The sequence below is a fragment of the Camelus bactrianus genome, chromosome X (assembly GCF_048773025.1).
Source record: "Camelus bactrianus isolate YW-2024 breed Bactrian camel chromosome X, ASM4877302v1, whole genome shotgun sequence".
Lineage (NCBI taxonomy): Eukaryota > Metazoa > Chordata > Mammalia > Artiodactyla > Camelidae > Camelus > Camelus bactrianus.
The window spans coordinates 44,052,938-44,072,899 of NC_133575.1; the positions used below are offsets into that span (position 1 = coordinate 44,052,938).

A 19,962-nucleotide genomic window follows, 5' to 3' on the forward strand; every position below is an offset into this window, starting at 1 on the left:
GGGAGCCTTTGTGCTTCCTGTACCTAGAGGTCTGTTTCCTTTTTCATGTTTGCGAAGTGTCCAGCTATAATTTCATTAAGTACATTTTCTACCCCTTTCTCTCTTCTCCTCCTCTGACCCCTATAATATGAATGTTAATATGGTTGTTGTTGTCCCAGAGTTCCCTTAAAGTATCATTTTTCAAAAATTTATTTTTCTTTTTGCTGTTTTGATTGGGTGATTTCCACTATTCTGTCTTCCAGATCACTTTGCATTGTCCTGTATCACCTAATCTGCTGTTATTTCCTTCTAGTGTATTTTTCATTGCAGTTATTTTGTTCTTCAGCCATGACTGGTTCTTTTTTATATTTTCTAGTTCTTTGTTAAAAATCTCACTGTCTTCATCTGTTCTTTTCCTAGCTCAGTTACCATTGTTATTACTATTGCTTTGAACTCTTTATCAGGTGGATTATTTATCTCTGTTTCATTACAGTTTTTTTTTTTCAAGATTTTTCCTTGTTCTTTCTTTTGAAACATATCCCTCTGCCTTCTCATTTTGTTTGGCTTTCTTTGTCTCTATGATATTAGGTGAAACAGTTACCCATCTTAGCCTTGAAGGTTGTTCTTGTGTAGGAATGTCCCTATGCAGTCTGTGTGTGTCCAGTGGCTTTGGTGGGAGAGTTGGATCTTAAGTGGGCATGGGTTGCATCTTTTCCTAGGGTATGCTGGCAGCCACCATCTTGGTGGGAGGTAGGGATGGATTTGGAAGTCAGAGACAGAGCCAGAGCTAGGTGCAAACTGAGGCCTCTTCCATTCTCAGTAGCCATTATTGCCCTATTTGGTACAGTGGCAGGGCCTGAGAGGCTGTAACAGGAGCCCTGAGGGAGTTGAGTTTCTCTCAGGTGTGGTTGGGGTCCTGGTTGGGGCTTGAAGGTTTGGGGCTGCACTTCTGTGCTGATTTCGCTTTTCCCCTTGTGTGTACACCTTGGTTAGAGATGTGGTTAGGGCCAGAGGTGTTGGTGCCACAGTAATGAGCTGGTTTCACTCCTGCTGGACAGGGCAGTACCTGCCCTGGAGTGAGGTTTGCTCCTCCCAAATGTGAGCAGGGACACTTATGCTGACAGTGGCTGCCTCTGTCCTGGTTAGAGGCAAGGCTGGGGTCTGAGCTGGCTCCGTTCCCGCTGTGTGCACACTCATTGGCAATGGCAGCTTCTGCCTTAGTGGGCAGCAGCACCAGAGCAAGAGGGGCTGGAGCAGGATCCCAGTGCAAGCTGAGGGGTGCAGTGGGGCAATCCTAGTAAGCTGGCCAGAGCCCCATGCAGTTGTCAATCTGCTGCTTCTGTGCTGTGCTCATGTTCTTCAAGAGTGGAGTCTCGGTTTCTTACAGCCCTTTGGTAAGCCTCACTTTTTCAAACCAGCTAAGGGGGCTTATCTTCCTTGTGTTGGATGCCAGGGCTGAGGTGCCTAGTATTTGTCGCAAAGTTCTCATTCCCCAGGGAGGATCCCATGGTCCAGGATATCCCTTTCCTCTTGTAGGTCTTCCATCAGGGGTGCATGTCCTGAGCAGATAACTTTTCTTCCCTTCCTCCTCGACTCTGTGTGGATCTTCCTTTACAGTCTTGGTTGTAGAAGAGCCATTTTGCCAGTACCCTAGTCAGTTTTACAGGTAGTTTTATTTTTGATGTGTTTGTGAGGGGAAGTGAACTCAGCCATCTTGATCTTTTGCCCCTACTCTCTATTGCTGAGTTCAGCCTTTTTAGATTCCATGTATAAGTGGGAATATACAGTATTTGTCTTTCTCCCTCTGATTTATTTCACTTAGCGTAATGCCTTCAAGGTCCACCCATATTGTTGCAAAAGGAGGCATTTCATTCTTTTTATGGCTGATTAATATTACATTAGCTTTATCCAGGCAATATTTAGTTGTTTCTGTGTCTTGGCTATTGTGAATGCAGTGAACACTGGATTGGGTGGCAGTTCTATTTTTAATTTTTTGAGGAACCTCAGTGCTGTTTTCCTTAGTGGCTGTGTATCAATTTACATTCCTACTAACAGTGCACAGGTGATTCCTTTTTCTCCATATCCTCTCCAACACTTGTTATATTTTGTCTTTTTGATAGTAGTCATTCTAACAGGTATAAGGTGATGCTGTATTGGGGTTTTATTGCATTCCATGATGATTAGTAATATTAAACTTTTTTCATTAACATGTTTGGCATTTACATATCTTTTTCTTTGTGAAAATATCTTTTCTGGTCCCTTGCTAATTTTTAAGCAGGTTACTTTTTTTGTCTGTTGAGTTGCTTGAATTCACTATATTTTTTGTATATTAATTTAGCAGATGTATAGTTTGCAGGTATTTTCTCCAGTTCTGTAGGTTGTCTCTTCACTCTTGATTATTTCCTTTGCTGTGCAAAACCTTTTTAGTTTGATTCAGTCACATTTGTCTCTTGTACTTTTGTTGCTTTCACTTCTATTGTCATATCCAAAAATTATTTCTAATACCAATGTCAAGGAGCTTTTTCCCTTCTATTTACTTCTAGTAGTTTAATAGTTTTGGGTCTTAAATTCAAGTCGTTAGTACATTTTCAGTTAATCTTTGTGAATGGTGTAAGATAGGAGTCCAATTTCCTTCCATTGCATTTGTATATCCAGATTTTTCAGCACCATCTTTTGAAAAGACTATGCTTTCCCCATTGAGTATTCTTGGCTCCTTTGTCAAATATTAGTTGGCCATATATATACATGGCCTTATTTCTGGGCTTTCAGTTTGGTTTTATTGGTCTCTGTGTCTATTTCTATGCCTGTACAATTCTGTTTTGACTACTGAAGCTTTGTAATAAAGTTTGAAGTCAGGCATTGTGATGCCTCCAGCTTTTTTCTTTTATCTCAGGATTGTTTTGGCTATTGGGGGTCTTTTGTTGTTCCATGTGAATTTTAGGCTTTTTTGTCTATTTTTGTTAAAATGCCATTGGAGTTTTGATAGAGATTGCATTGATTCTATTTATGGCTTTGGGTAGTATGGCCATTTTAATAATATTAATTCAATCCATGAATATAGGATCTTTTCATTTATTTGTGTTTGTCAGTTTTTTCATCAATGTTTATAATTTTCAGTGTATGGATCTTTCATCTTCTTGGTTAAATTTATTCCTCAGTGTTTCATTCCTTTTGATGCTATTGTAATGCGATTGTTTTGTTTACTTCATTCTTTTTTTTTTTCCCTCTTCCCTTAATGGAGGCACTGGGGATTGAACCCAGGACCTCATGCACACCAAGCATGGGCTCTACCACTGAGCTGTACCTCCTGCCCCCTACTTCTTTTTTCAGTAGTTCATCGTCAGTGTATTGAGATACAACTGTTTTTTGTTTAGTGGTCAACATAGTTGCCTTCTATTTATATCTAGATCAGCATTATATTTCCACAGTGGCCCTTAATTGCTATTCATTTAATAAGTCAATGAATTTATCATAACTTATCTTACCATTATTTTAGATATTAAGATTTTTTTCCAATGTTTTGCTTTTTTAAATAGCTCTAGCCATGTATAGCTGTTCCTCCTCCTCCTCTTTTAAGTACTTTACATACATTATTTCAATCTAATCTTTACAAAAACCTCATGGGGTAGATGCTGTTATTATACCCCTTGTCCCAGGTCACACAGTCAGTAAGTGACAGAAACCTAGATCTGTCAAACTTCAGATGCTCCATTCTACAGCCTGCTCAAAAATTGGATCATACAGTATATGCTGACTTGGATAACTTGCTTTTTTTTTTCTTTTTTTAGTAAATTGCACATCATAAACATCTCCCATATCATTACAGATTTTTTACTATCATTTAAAAATGTTGCTTAATATTCCATTATATATATCTATAGGACCAAGATCTTATTACTAAATATTTTAGATGATTTCCTTTGTAAATGTAATTAATTTTGTTTCCAGTTTTAACATGGAAAACTTTAAGTATATACAAAAGTAAAGAGGGTAGTATAAAGAAAATCACCCACCTTCAACAATGATTAACATATGGCCTGTTTAATCTATAACCCTCACCCAATACTTTCCCCCTGGGCCTGGATTAATTTGAATCAAGTTTGCAGACTATCATTTCATCTGTAAATACTTTAGCATTAACAAAGTTTTTTTTTTTAAATTGAACTATAGTCAGTTACAATGTGTTAATTTCTGATGTACAGCATAATGTTTCAGTCATGCATATAGATACATATATTCATTTCCATATTCTTTTTCCTTATAAGTTACTACAAGATACTGAATATAGTTCCCTGTGCTCTACAGAAGAAATTTGTTTTTTAAATCTATCTTTATATATAGTAGTTAATATTTGCGAATCTCGAACTCCCAATTTATTCCTTCCTCTCCCTTTCCCTCCAGTAACCATAAGATTGCTTACTATATCTGTGAGTCTTAAACATAGATTTTTATATTGTACAATTATAGTAATAGCATCCTAGTAGCTTGCTAATTCAAGTTACTCTAGAAATGAGTATTCAGAGACAACCTGGAAAGTGGGTAGAGCTAATGATCTCACTTAGGTTGGGAAAAGCACAGTTGGATGTCCATCATCAGTGATCTGCAGATGATAATTCCACATATTTCAAGAAGGGGAAAAGTCCAGATATATGGTTCTTAATCTTGGGTGAACATTGGAAATACCTGAGGTACTTTAAAGATGCTGATGCCTAGGCCACTCCCAGAGATGCTGATGTAATTGCTCTGTGATAGGTGTCTGGCACTGAGAATTTTTTCTTTATTTTGATAAAATATGCATAACATAATATTTATCATTTTCACCATATTTAAGGATACAACTCAGTGGCACTTAGTACATTCAGAATGTCACACAACTCTACACTTCTGGAACTTTTCATTATCTCAAACAAACTGTGTACCCATTAAATAATAGCTCCCTGTTTTCCTGTCCCCTCAGCCCCTGGAAATCACTACACTACTTTTTGCCTCTATGAATTTGCCTGTTCTAGGTATCTGATATAAAGTGGGATTATACAGTATTTGTCCATTTGTGTCAAGCTTATTTCACTTACCATAATATTTTCAAGGTTCATCCACATTGTAGCATGTATCAGAATTTCATTCCTTTTTTATTGACGTATAGTCACTTTACAATGTTGTGTCAATTTCTGGGATACAGTTTCTGGGAATAATATTTAAGTCATACATATACATACATATATTCATTTTCAAATTATTTTGCTTATAGGTTACTACAAGATATTGAATATAGTTCCCCATGCTATACAGTAGAAACTTGTTGTTTATCTATTGTATATATAGTAGTTAGTATCTGCAAATCTCGAACTCCCAATTTAATCCTTATCACACCCTTAACCCCGCATAACTATAAGTTTGTTTTCTATGTCTGTGAGTCTGTTTATGTTTTGTAAATAAGTTCATTTGTGTCTTTTTTTTTAGATCCACATATAAGTGATATCATATGGTATTTTTCTTGTTTTTCTTTCTCTTTCTTGCTTACTTGACTTAGAATGATGATCTCCAGGTCCATCCATGTTTCATTCTTTTTTATGGCTGAGTAGTATTCCATTGTATAAATATACCACCACTTCTTTATCCAGTCATCTGTCAATGGACATTTAGGTTGTTTCCATGTTTTGGCTATTGTAAATAGTGCTTCTATGAACATTGAGGTGCAGGTGTCTTTTTAAATTAGGGTTCCTTCTGGATATATGCCCAGGAGTGGGATTATTGGGTCATATGGTAAGTCTATTTTTAGTCTTTTGAGGAATCCCCATACTGTTTTCCACAGTGGCTACACCAAACTACATTTCCAGCCACAGTGTAGGAGGGTTCCCTTTTCTCCACACCCTCTCCAGCATTTAATGTTTGTGGTCTTTTAAATGGTGGACATTCTGACTGGTATGAAGTGATACCTCATTGTAGTTTTGATTTGCATTTCTCTGATAATTAGTGATATTCAGCATTTTTTTCATGTGCCTGTTGGCCATTTGTATGTCTTTATTGGAGAATTGCTTGTGTAGGTCTTCTGCCTATTTTTGGATTCATTCCTTTTTAAAGTTGAATAATATTTCATTGTATGTATTACCACATTTTGTATGTATATTCATCTGCTGATGGACATTTGGCTATTTTCTGCCTTTTGGCTGTTGTGAATAATGCTGCTATGAAAACTGATGTACAATTATCTGCTTAAATCCCTGCTTTCAATTCTTATAAATAGAAACCCAGAGTGAAATTGCTGGAACATATGGTAATTCTATGTTTAGTTTTTTGAAGAACAACCATACCGTTTTCTATAGTGTCTGCACCATTCAATTGTCCAGCCAGCAATACACAAGGGTTCCAATTTCTTCTAGTAGCCATATTAATTGGGTGTCCGGTGGTATCTCATGGTTTTGATTTGTATTTCCCTAAATGGCTAGTGATATTCAGAGTCTTTTCTTATGGTTATTGGCTATTTCTATATCATTTTTGGAGAAATATCTATTCAATTCCTGTGCCCATTTTTTGAATTGGATCTTTGTGGGATTTTTTTTTCTTGGTTGTTGTTAAGTAGTAGGAGCTCTTTATTCTGAATATTAATCACTTATCAGATATATAACTTACAGATAGTTTCTTTCATTATGTGCTTTGCCTTTTCAATCTCTTGTTAGTGTCTTTTAGTGTACAAAAGCTTTAGATTTTGATGAAATCTGTTTTATCTATTTTTTCTCTTGTTCCTGTACTTTCAGTGTCATATCCAGGAAATCATTTCCAAAACCAATATCATAATGATTTCTCCCTATCTCTTCTTCCAGTAATTTTACTGTTTAAGTTCTTATTTAGGTCTTTGATCCATTTTTATTTAATTTTTATATATTATATAAGGTAAAGGTCCATCTTCATTTTTTTGTATGTGGATATCCAGTTTACCCAAGACCACTTGTTGAAAAGATTGTTCTTTCCCCATTGAATGGTCTTGGTATTTCTATTGAAAATCTATTGACTATATATGCAGAGGTTTATTTCTGGGATCTCTATTGTATTCCAGTGGTCTATATGTCTGCCCTTATGCCAGTACCACATGATTTTGATTAGTATACCTTTGAAATAAGTTTTGAAACTAGGAATTGAGTCCTCCATCTTTGTTCTTTTTCAAGATTGCTTTGGCCATTTGGGGGTCCAAACTGAGGCCATTCAGATCCTTATGGATTTAGGATTGTTTTTTTCTGTTTCTGCAAAAAATTCTGCTGGGATTTTGATAGGGCTTGCATTGAATCTGTACGTTGCTTTGGATAGTATTGTCATGTTAGCAGTATTAAGTCTTTCATTCAATGAACACAGTATATCTTTCCACTTACTGGTCTTCTGTAATTTTTTCAGCAGTTTTTTTTTTATAGTTTTCAGTATAGAAATCTTTTACCTCCTTGATCAGGTTTATTTCTAAGTATTTTATTCTTTTTGATGCTATTGTAAATGGAATTCTTAATTTCCTTTTTGTTTTGTTCATCATTAGTTTTTAGAAATGTAAGTGATTTGTGAGTGTAAGTTTTGTGTCCTGCAACTTTGATGAATTTGTTTATTAGAGCTAATATTTTCTTGTGTGGAATTTTTAGGATTTTCTAGATATAAGATCATGTCATCTGTGAACAAAGATAATTTTACTTCTTTTCCAATTTGGATGATTTTACTTTCTTTTTATTCCCTTGTTGCTCTGACTAGAACTTCCAGTATATGTTGAATGGAAGTGGTGAAAGCAGATCTCCTGGTTCCTGGTTCCTGATCTTAGAGGAAAAGCTTTCAGTGTTTCACCATTGAGTGTGATGTTAGCTGTGGGCTTGTTATATATGCCCTTAATCATGCCAAGGAAGTTTTTTTCTACTCCTAGTTCATTGAATATTTTTACCATGAAAGGGTGTTGAATTTTGTCAATTTTTTTTTTGCATTGGTTGAGATGATCATGTATTTATTTCTTCATCCTATTAATGTGCTGCATTGCATTGATTGATTTTTGTGTGTGTGTATGTAGACATCCTTGTATTTCAGGAATAAAACCTATCTGGTCATGTTGTGTAATCCTTTTAATATGCTGTTGAATTTGGTTTGCTTGTATTTTGTTGAGAATTTTTGCATAAATATTCATAAATGATACTGGCTTATACTTTTCTTTTCCTGTAGTGTTTCTATCTGGGTTTAGTATCAGGGTAATGTTGGCCTCATAGAATCAGTTAGGAAGTGTTATCTCCTTTTCTATTTTTTGAAGGGCTGAAAAAGGATTGGTTAATGAGAATTTTAAAAGCTCCCCAAGGTGGTTTGACTAGGCACCTAGGGTTGATAACCAGTGCTTAGCAAAGTATGGTCCTTGTGCCAGCTAATTGGCATCACATGGGAGCTTGTTAAAAGTGTAGACTCTTGGGTCCCACCCCACACCTACTGAATCAGAATCAACATTTTAAACAAGATCTTCAGGATCTTAAATCTTAAAGTTTGGGACATGCTGTTCTATATTAGGCTCATAACAGGTGTCCCAGATTGTCTGTGAGACTCATTTGGGGTAATTGTTTCCCAGACCCCACTAAGACCCACTGAATCAGACTCTGGAGGGGAAGAGCCTCCTGAGCTCTCTTTTAAAAATGTTTAAACAGTAACCCAGGCAATTTTTAATTTCTGTGAAATTTTGGAAAAGCTGTCTAGGTGATGGAGCTTAGTAGTGCAGTGATCCTCACCCTTGGGTATTCTGGAGCAGAGAGACCTAGTTGGGGTCAGGATGGTGGGAAGCAATGGGGGAGTGGTTGTAGTTGTTGGTGCAGGAGGTGGGAAGAGAGACATGCTTTTAACTCATACCCTTCTGTACAGGTTTGAGTATTTTTTCCCCATGAACATGTATTGCTTTCAAAGTAAAACAAAAACAAAAAGATGGGATTTTGATTTACATTCTGGGAGTTCTGATGTGGGGCTGGGAACCTATGGTGTTCAAAAATATCTCCCAGCTGAATTGGTAGCAGCTTTCCAATTGTTCTGCTTGCCACCAGTTTCTTACCCACTTCAGTGCAATCTTGTCCCTGTTGCGTGGGATATCTTCCTAAAAAACAAATCTGATCGGACACTCAATAGATATTTGTTGAATGTATTAATCCCTTTTACTCCTTGCTTGCAGTTGACTCCCCACTGTCTAAAAGAATTAATACCAAACTTCTTTTTTACTGAAGTATAGTCGATTTACAATGTTGTATTAATTTTTGGTGTACAGCATAGTGAGTCAATTTTACACACACAGATATATATATATATACCTTTTCATATTCTTTTTCATTATAGGCCATTACAAGGTATTGGATATAGTTCCCTGTGCAATACAGTAGGACCTTGTTGCTTTATCTATTTTATATGTAGTAGTTAGTATCTGCAAATCCCGATCTCCCAATTTATCCCTTCCCACCCCCTTTCCTCCCTGGTAACCATAACTTCTAAACTTCTTAATAAGGCATGTAAGACCCTTTATAATCTTGACTGCAGCCCACCAGCCCTCTTCAAGCTTCCTTTCCTATCCTTTAATTAACCCACCAGACTACTTACTGCTTCCTGAACATATTCAGCATTCTTGTGCCTCATATACTATCTTTAAGATTCTGTTCTTTGCCTGTGCTGTTCTCTTTGCCCGTCATGCCCATTATACATTTTCTCAGACTGGAAAATGTGCTCATTCTTCAAGTTCTAGATCAAAATTATTCTCTTCTTTGTAGCTTTCTGCATCTCACCCAAAGACAGTCAGGTGACCCCTCTTATATTCTTCCAGTGATTTATACTTTTATTGTTGCATTCACACCATTCTGTTGTAATTATCTAATGTCTATGTCCCTCCTATGAGCTCCTCCAGGTCAGGGACCATGTCTTCTTTGTCTCCATCACACATAGCACCTAGCAAAGTTTTGTCAGATAAGTGCTCACTGCAAGTTTATAGCCCAATCATTTATTCATTCTGCAAATACTTCTTTTTTTTTTTTTTGACTGGCGGTACTGGGGATTGAACCCAGGACCTTGTGCATGCTAATCATGCATTCTACCACTGAGCTATACCCACCCACCTACGGATATGTATGGAACATTTTCTGAATGCCAGGCACTCTTCTGTGTGTTGCTGATACAGTAGTGAAAGTGGCAGACCAAGTCCTTTTTCTATGGAACTTGGATTTTAATGGGGAGACATACAAGATACACTAGTAGACACTCAAGATATTTTCTGATAGTTGTTAGTTGCCTGAAGAAAATGCAACAGGGTAATGGGATAGACAATATTATATGTTTTATATTAAAAAGATACTTCTGGCTTCTGGGAGTGGAATGAATTATGGGACACAAGTGGAAGCAGGGAAATCAGTTCCAAGGCTATTGCAATAATCTGGGCAAAAGATGATGGAGCCTGAACTAAAGTGGTGGTGGAGGTGGTGAGAAGCACCTAGGGATTCAGGACATTACTTAGAAAGTGGAGCCATAATTGCTTATTACATAATTGCTTATTAAATGAGACGGAGAAGGGGAGGAGGAGGCGGAAAAGGATCAAGGTTGATCCTTAAGTTTTTTTGGCTTGAGAACCTGTGTGGTGCGTGCATGCATGCATGTGTGCATGTGTGTGCATTCATGCGTGAGAAAGAGCAAGAGGAGATACTGAGAGTTTCGCTGGGCATAATATTTGACACGCCTAGTTGAATTGAATAAAACAAGGTTAGCTTTTGTCAGTCTAAAATTTTTATCAGCTATGTAGCATGAGCAAACCTTCATTCCACTTTTGCTCGTTGGTCTCTAATTTGTGAGAGCAGAAGGGAGAGAAGTAAGCATCTTGACAGTTAAAAATCACTTTGCTGAGGCATTAAAGTTGCTAACATTTACCTAGGTTTTTCTTATAGCCTAATCTTTGCAAATGTTAGATGGAGACAAGATGTTGTTTGCCCCTCCCTGTCCTTACTCAGTTTACAGAATAACCTGACCCATACAGCTGGCCTTTAATGAGGGCTGTGTAGGTTAATAACAGTTGTGGATAGATTGGCTACAAAAGGTTAACTGGTGGGTGGCAGGGAAAATAGCTGAGCTGTCAGAGCCAAATATGGGTGTTAGTTCCCCCAGTATCGATGATAATTTGCTGGTAGCAAACTATTCTTAGAAATAAGACACTGCTAAACAGTAAGGATGATTGTTCAGTATTGGGTTTGGCCTTATTTGAAACATTAGACCCTAGCGTTTGGATACCAGCCTACTGAGGCCACAGGAAAAACTACTAGCACAGACTCAAGATTTTTAAATTTCTGGAACTCGATGCTATATTCTAGGAGACTGCTGCCAAGGTGGGGCTGGCCACAGAGGTCTGCTTTTTCTGCCACAGAAAATAACTGCTCTTGGAAATACATCCTTAAAAAGGAAAGGGTTTATTCACTATAATCTCTTGGCTAGTTTCAGGAAGGGGTTTAATTTGTCTTTGATAAGCAATGAGTTTGGATGGAGTTATTACAATTTGTGTCCAGGAAAATCAGAAAAGCTATTTTTTTCCCCTCAGTGCGTCTTCTCAAAAGTTTCTGTTTAGCAGTTGGCCCTTCTGTTTGGGTGCTAGAGGCTTTGGTTTCTCTCTCTAGCTGCTCATATTGTATTAATGAATTAGGATCCAGGAATTAGAATTTTTATTCCAACTGATTTACTTTCAGGTTGATAAGTAACAGACACAAAGAGTTCATTGTTTCTGATCCATAAGGTAGAGTACATCATGCAGACTTGTGGGAAGAATTTCACAGTAGGCATTAAAAATAATAAATTATATTAATAAGCACAGTCTCTTCAATTCCACCTTCTTGATTCTTGAGATGCAGCTGATAAACAACCACTCATTTTTTGTTGTTGTTGTTGTACTGAAACACGTGGATCCAACAGAGCAAACATTTTGATGTTTTATGAATACTTTTCCAAACTTTTCTTACTTGCCCCTAACTCAGACTCACTTGGCTTTCAAATATGAACAACAGAGTCTAATGGAATTTACTGTTTGTGTGTTTTTTTTTTTTTAAATGAATGGTTGTTAAGGAACATCTGGTTACAGTTAATGAAGTTCTGTGTGTGTGTGTGTGTGTGTGTGTGTGTCTAATATGTCTCCTGTTGCAAGGTTCATTTCATTGCCAGATTCAGATCATCTTATTATTGCTCTGGACTCTAGAGAAGGTTTTATTAATTACACATTTTAGAGTATGATGAAATGTAGTGTACATTTTTCTTTTTCTTTTTCTTTTTCTTTTTCTTTTTCTTTTTCTTTTTCTTTTCTTCTCATTTACCAAGCAAAAGATAACTGATCTTTTCCCACTGTTCTAACTTAATAGGACAGTTGCAGTGTAGCAGTCTTATTTGTTACATTGGCCTATGGAGCAAAAACTTTCAGGGGTTGATGAGATCTTAATTATTTTATCCAGTTATTTCTGGGAGGGGTGAGTAATATACTATTGGAATTTTGGACAGCAAAGTTCTTCATTGTGTTAGTCTATGTTCTGGGCACTGCTAGCTGTCTAGTATCCTAGCTGTCCCTCCTTCCCTCCCCTGCAAAAAAAAGCTAGTAGTGTTCTCCGAGTCATTGTGCCAACCAGAATCACCTCCACACCTTTCCAGGTGCCCCTGGGGAGTAATACTGCCTTGAGATTGAGAATTACTGATCTACTTTAAATCCCTTATATTTCAGAGGAGGAGACTAAGGATCAGAGAGACCTGCTCAAGGTATACAACTATTGACAAAATTGGACTGAAACCCAACTGTCCTGAATTCTGGCCTACTGCCCTTTCTTGCAATATATATTGAAGGGCTCGTTTAAACACTTTTATGCTGATGCCTTTAGTGCTTTTAGGGATTTTTGACTGCTGGTAACATATTCCTAAGCATCCATATGATCAAAAGGTAGTAAAAGCTGGAATTTAATTAAATAGTATACTCTAATTTTATTCATCCTAGAAACTTACTGCATGTCTGTTGTGTGGCAGTTTGGAAAAATGGTACCTCTTATAAGCCTCTACTTGAAAAACAAATGGGAAGGGGAGGTGATATGAAGGAAGTTGTTTAAGCATCTAGAGCATTATCTTTTTTAAGCTGATATGTAATGAATGAAATACTTACAGTCTTTTCTTTCCTTGCATGTCTCCTTTCCAGTACTCACTAGGAATCAAATATTAATCACCAGCGTCATTTTCTTTTTCCTTCAGTAACCCCTCCCCTATAAGTTGTAGGTGATGGACAGATTTCTCCTCATTTTCTAGTTATTAAGTCCAGGTCAGAGTGTGGACTGATCAGGTGCCTAGCTAAGGTTCCTGCTTGGGGAAATGATTCTGAACTCACTCCCAGGTCAAGTAGTGGCTTCTGGGTCTTGGCTTTGTCACCAGTAAAACTGAGTCAAAGATGTAAACAGAGAACAGTCTTCTCTGTCATGGGGTTTCTGCTTAAAATTACCAAATGTGATTAGATCTCTCATGGATGAGAGAAAGAATTGAAAGTACAAGTTGGAGCTTTCTGAGGATCCCTGGGGTTTTTACTCTTTTGGACAGCCTGTTGTTTTCCATTTGTTTTTCCCTTGTTTTCCATGTTGAGCTTCTCATTGGATGATTTTCCTCCAGAACCTCCTGTTTAATTGTTTTTTGATGATGCCAAAACATTTTCTGAGTGGACTTAGGCAGTCTGCATTTGTTCTGAGATGAGGGGTGATCTGTGTTTTTTCTTATTCATCTTTGGTCCCATTGAGGAGCATTTTCTTTTTTTTTTTTAATTCATTTTTAAAAATTGAAATATAGTCAATTTGCAATGCTATGTTAATTTCTGATGTACAGCATAGTGATTCAGTTATATATATATATATATATTCCTTTTCATATTCTTTTCCCTTATAGGCAATTACAAGGTATTGAATATAGTTCCTTGTGCTATGCAGTAAGACTTTGTTGTTTATCTATTATATATCTAGTAGTTTGTATCTGCTAGTCCCAAACTCTGTATTTATCCCTTGCCCCTTCCCCTCTGGTAACTGTAAGTTTGTTTACTATGTCTGTGAGTCTATTTCTGTTTTGTAAATAAGTTCATTTGTGTCATTTTTTAAGATTCTATATATAAGTGATATATGATATTTGTCTTTCTCTGTCTGATTTACTTCACTTAGTATGACAGTCTCCAGGTCCATCCATGTTGCTGCAAATGACAGTAGTTCATTATTTTTTTATAGCTGAGTATTATTCCATTGTGTGTGTGTGTGTGTGTGTGGGTGTGGGTGTGTGGGTGTATGTGTGTGTGTATCACAACTTCTTTGTCCAGTCACCTGTCATTGGACATTTAGGTTGCTTCTATGTCTTGGCTATTGTAAATAATGCTGCTGTGAACATTGGGGTGCACGTGTCTTTTTGAATTATAGTTCTCTCTGGATATATGCCTAGGAGTGGTATTGCTGGATCATACGGTAATTCTACTTTTAGTATTTTTCAGGACCCTCCATACTGTCCTTCACAGTGGCTGCACCAAGTTATATTCCCTTCTCCAGCATTTATTCCTATTCATAGACTTTTTATTTTTTTATTTTTTAACATTTTTTATTGAGTTATAATCATTTTGTAATGTTGTGTCAAATTCTAGTGTAGAGCACAATTTTTCAGTTATACATGAACATATGCATATTCATTGTCACATTTTTTTCTCTGTGAGCTACCACAAGATCTTGTATGTATTTCCCTGTGCTATACAGTATAATCTTGTTTTATCTATTCTACATTTTGAAATCCCAGTCTGTCCCTTCCCACCCTCTGCCCCCTTGGCAACCACAAGTTTGTATTCTATGTCTATGAGTCTGTTTCTGTTTTGTATTTATGCTTTTTTTTTTAGATTCCACATATGACATTCTCCAGGAACATCCATGTACCTGTAAATGGCCTTATGTTGTCAGTTTTTATGGCTGAATAGAATTCCATTGTATAAATATACCATTTCTTCTTTATCCAGTCATCTGTTGATGGACATTTAGGCTGTTTCCATGTCTTGGCTACTATAAATAGTGCTGATATGAACATTGGGGTGTCATTTTGAAGTAGGGTTCCTTCTGGACATATGCCCAGGAGCAGGATTCCTGGGCCATATGATAAGTATATTCCTAGTCTTTTGAGGAATCTCCATACTGTTTTCCACAGTGGCTGTACCAGACTGCATTCCCACCAGCAGTGTAGGAGGGTTCCCTTTTCTCCACAGCCTCTCCAGCGTTTATCATTTGTGGACTTTTGAATGATGGCCATTCTGACTGGTGTGAGGTGATACCACATTGTAGTTTTGATTTTTGTTTCTCTGATAATTAGCAATATTGAGCATCTTTTTATGTGCATGTTGGCCATCTGTTTGTCTTCTTTGGAGAAATATATATTTAGGTCTTCTGCTCATTTTTTGATTTTTTTTTGATGTTAAGCTGTATGAGCTATTTGTATATTTTGGAAATTAGTCCCTTGTCAGTTACATCATTTGGAAATATTTTCTCCCATTCTGTAGGTTGTGTTTGTTTATAGTTTTCTTTGCTGTGCAAAAGCTTTTACGTTTAATTAAGTCCCATTTGTTCATTTTTTGCTTTTATTTCCATTATTCTAGGAGCTGGTTTGAAAAAATATTGCTGTAGTTTATGTCAAAGAGTGTTCTGCCTGTATTTTCTTCTAGGAGTTTTATAGTAGTATTTGGTCTTACATTTAGGCCTTTAATCCAATTTGAGTTTATTTTTGTATATGGTGTTAGCGAATGACAAATACTCTTAATTTTTTTCTTTTACAGATAGCTGTCCAGTTTTCCCAGCACCACTTATTGAAGACTGTCTTTTCCCTGTTGTATATTCTTGCCTACTTTGTCATAGATTAATTGACCATAAGTGTGTGGATTTATTTTTGGGCTTTCTATCTTGTTTCATTAATCTTTGTGTCTGTTTTTGTGCCAGTACCATACTGCTTTGATAACTGTAGCTCTGTAGCATTGTCTGAAGTCAGGGAGCATGATTCCCTTTGCCCTGTTCTTCTTTCTCAAGATTGTTTTGGCTATTTGGGGTCTTTTGTATTTCCATACAAATTAAAATTTTTTCCCAGTTCTGTGAAAAATGTCATTGGTAATTTGATAGGGATTGTATTGAATCTGTATATTGCCTTGGGTAGTATGGCCATTTTAACAATACTGATTATTCCAATCCAAGAACATGGTATATTTTTCCATCTGTTTGTATCATCTTCAATTTCATCAGTGTCTTATAGTTTTCAGAGTACAGGTCCTTTGCTTCCTTAAGTAGGTTTATTCCTAGGTATTTTATTCTTTTTGATGTGATGGTAAATGGGATTGTTTCCTTAATTTCGTTTTCTGTTATTTCATTGTTAGTGTATAGAAATGCAACTGATTTCTGTATGTTAATTTTGTATCCTGTATCTTTATCAAATTCATTGATGAGTTCTAATAGTTTTCTGATAGCTTCTTTAGGACTTTCTATGTATAGTATCATGTCATCTGAAAACAGTGACAGTTTCATTTTTTCTTTTCCAATTTGGATTCCTTTTATTTCTTTTTCTACTTTGTATGTTGTGGCTAGGACTTCCAAAACTGTTGAATAAGTGACGAGAGTGGACATCCTTGTCTTATTCTTGATCTTAGAGGAAATGCTTTCAGCTTTTCACCATTAAGTATGGTACTAGCTGTGGGTTTGTCATTTATGGTCTTTATTATGGTGAGGTATGTTCCCTCTGTGCCCACTTGCTAGAGAGTTTTTATCATAAATGAATGTTGAACTTTATAAAAAGCTTTTTCTGCACCTATTGAAATGATCATACAGTTTTTATTGTTCAACTTGTTAATGTGGTGTATCACATGATTTGCAGATATTGAAAAATCCTTGCTTCCCTGTGATAAATCCCACTTGATCATGGTGTATAATCCTTTTAATACATTGTTGGAGTCGATTTGTTAGTATTTTGTTGAGGATTTTTGCATTTATATTCATGAGTGATATTGGCCTATAATTGATATCTTTGTCTGCTTTTGGTATCAGGGTGATGGTGACCCCATGGAATGAGATTGGAAGTATTCCTTCCTCTGCATTTTTTTTTTTTGGAATATTTTCAGAAGAATAGATGTTAATGCTTTTCTAAATGTTTGGTAGAATTTGCTTATGAAGCCATCTAGTCCTGGACTTTTGTTTGGAGTTTTTAAAATTACTGATTCAATTGCAGTGCTGGTAATTGGTCTGCTTTTATTTTCTATTTCTTCATGGTTCAATCTTAGGAGATTGTACCTTTCTAAGAATTTGTCCATGTCTTCTAGATTGTCCATTTTATTGGCATATAGTTGCTCATAGTAGCAGCATGGGAAGACATTGTGACTTCTTTTTCATTTCTGATTTTATTGATTAGGGCTCTCTCCTTTATTTTCTTGATGAGTCTGGCTAAAGATTTATCAATTTTATTTATATTTTCAGAGAACCAGCTTTTAGTTTCATTGATCTTTTCTATTATTTTTAAAGTTTCCATTTAATTTATTTCTGCTCTAATCATTATGATTTCTTTCCTTCCATTAACTTTGGGCTTTGTTTGTTCTTCTTTCTCTAATTGCTTTAGGTGTAAGTTTAGGTTGTTTATTTGAGATTTTTCTTGTTTCCTGAGGTAAGCTGGTATCACTACAAATTTTCCTCTTGGAACTGCTTTTGCTGTGTCCAATAGATTTGGGATCACTATGTGTTCCTTTTCATTTATGTAGAGGTATTTTAATTTCTTCTTTGATTTTTCCAGTTATCTTTTATTTGTTTAGTAGCATATTGTTTAGCCTCGACATGTTTGTGATTTTTGCAGTTTTTTCTTGTGGTAAAAATCTAGTCTCATAGGTTTGTGGTCAAAAGATGCTTGATATGATTTCAACTTTCTTAAATTTACTGAAACTTTATTTATTTATTTATTTATTTATTTATTTATTTATTTATTTATTTATTTATTTATTTATTTATTTATTTATTGGCCTAGCATGTGATCTGTCCTGGAGAATGTTACACGTTCATGTGAAAAGAATGTATAATCTACTGATTTTGTATGGAAAGTTCTCTATATATTTATTAAATATATTTGATTTAATGTGTTGTTTAAGGCCAGAGTTTTGTTGATTTTCTGTCTGGGTGATCTATCTATTGATGTGAGTGGTTTTTAAAGTCTCTTACTATTATTGTGAGAAACTATCAGTTTCTCTTTTATTATCTCCAATGTTAGCTTCATGCATTTAGGTGCTCCTGTGTTGTGCATATATATTTACAGATTTTATACCCTCTTGGATTAATCCCTTGATCATTGTGTAATGTCCCTCTTTTTCTCTTGTTCCAGTCTTTGTTTTACAGTCTGTTTTCTTTCATGTAACTATTGCAATCTTGGCTTTCTTTTTCTTTTTCCATTTGCATGGAATATTTTTACATCCTCACACTGTCATTCTATGTGTGTCTTTAGATCTAACGTGAGTCTCTTATAGGCAGCATATAGATGGGTCTTGATTTTGTATCTGTTTATCCACTCTGTGTCTTTTAATTGGAGCATTTAGTACATTTAAATTTAAAGTAATTATTGATAAGTGTGAACTTTTTGCCACTTTGTTAATTGGTTTTGGGTTGTTTTTGTAGTTCTTTTTTGTTCCTTTTGTTCTCTTCCCTTGTGATTTGATGACTGCCTTTAGTGTTATGTTTGGGTTCTCTTTTTTTGTGTGTATATCTATTGTAGATTTGGTTTGTGGTTACTATAAACTTTATATATACGAATATATATATATATGATTATTTTAAGTTGTTGAGCTCTTAATTTCAAATGCATTTTAACAACACTCCATTTTTCTCTCCTCCTCTCTTGATTAGTGACTTTTATGTCATATTTTACATATAATTGTTTTTTAGTATCCCTTAACTTCTTATTGTGACTATAGATGATTTTACTACTTTTGTCTTTTAACCTTTCTACTAGCTTTCTAAGTGGTTGATGGAGATGGAGGGGTAGGGCCAGCACCAGGTGTGACGTGGGGCTTCCCTTCTGCTTAGTGGCCTTCACCACCCTATTAGGGCTGTGGTCAGGTCTCACGTTGTTGGAGCAGAAGCCCTAAGGGTCTGATCTTAGCTGGCTTAGTTTCCTTTAAGTGTGTGCTGTTTTGTCTCCCAGCTTTGGCACCCTTGTCCCAGATGGGAGCAGTGCTGGAGCAAGAGGGGCTGGTGTGGGTATTTGCCATGGGTTGGGCTACATGCTGTGACAGTCTGGCCACACTCAGAGATCCCTGGTCTGCCTCCATTGTGCTGCCTCCTACCTGTTCAGATACCACTTAGGGTTTGAGCCCCCACAGTATCTCACGGTTGAGCTTTTTTCTTGGTCATGGCAGCCCTTGCCTCTAGTGTAGGGCTGGGATGTGAGGCAAGTGATGTTTGTCCATTTGGTTGGCTCAGGCTGTGGTGCACACTGGCATGGTTGCAGGAAACCAGTCAGCCACCTATGTGATTTCAGTCCACCCTCTGCCTTGCTTTGGGAGGAAGCGGCTATTTATACACTCTTCAGAAGCAGAGTCTGGGCTTTTCATAGCCCTCCTGTTAGTCCCACCAGCCCTCCAAGCAGCCAAGGAGGCTTACCTTCCCTTTGTTGGGAAGGTCTCCACCTGTGAAACCTCTCCTTTCCTCTGAGTCCCCTCCAAGGGGAACAAGTCCCAACCTGGTCATTTCTCTTCCCTTCCTACCTGATTCTGTGTGGATATTTCTTACAGCCTTGGCTGTACAGGAGTCTTTTCATTAGTCTCTAGGTAATTTTCAGTGAGAATTGTTCCACATATAGGAAACATTTTTGATGTGTTCATGGAGGGAGGTGAGTTCCCTCTCTGCCATCTTGATTCTTGTCCTCCTCTTCTCTTGAGGTTTGATATGTTTGTAGTGTTGTTTTAGGATTAGTTTCTCTTTGTTTTTTTGTGAA

At 36.5% G+C, this 19,962-nt stretch overlaps 1 protein-coding gene and 1 non-coding gene across 4 annotated transcripts in view; one reads left to right on the forward strand and one right to left on the reverse strand.

Moving 5' to 3' along the window:
• The window catches only part of OPHN1 (oligophrenin 1), a 586,519-nt gene that overhangs the window by 60,044 nt on the left and 506,513 nt on the right, over positions 1 to 19,962 (forward strand). The window lies entirely within an intron of this gene.
• Positions 3,216 to 3,287, reverse strand: TRNAT-GGU (transfer RNA threonine (anticodon GGU)). The gene has a single exon. It is a non-coding gene; the product is annotated as a tRNA-Thr (tRNA).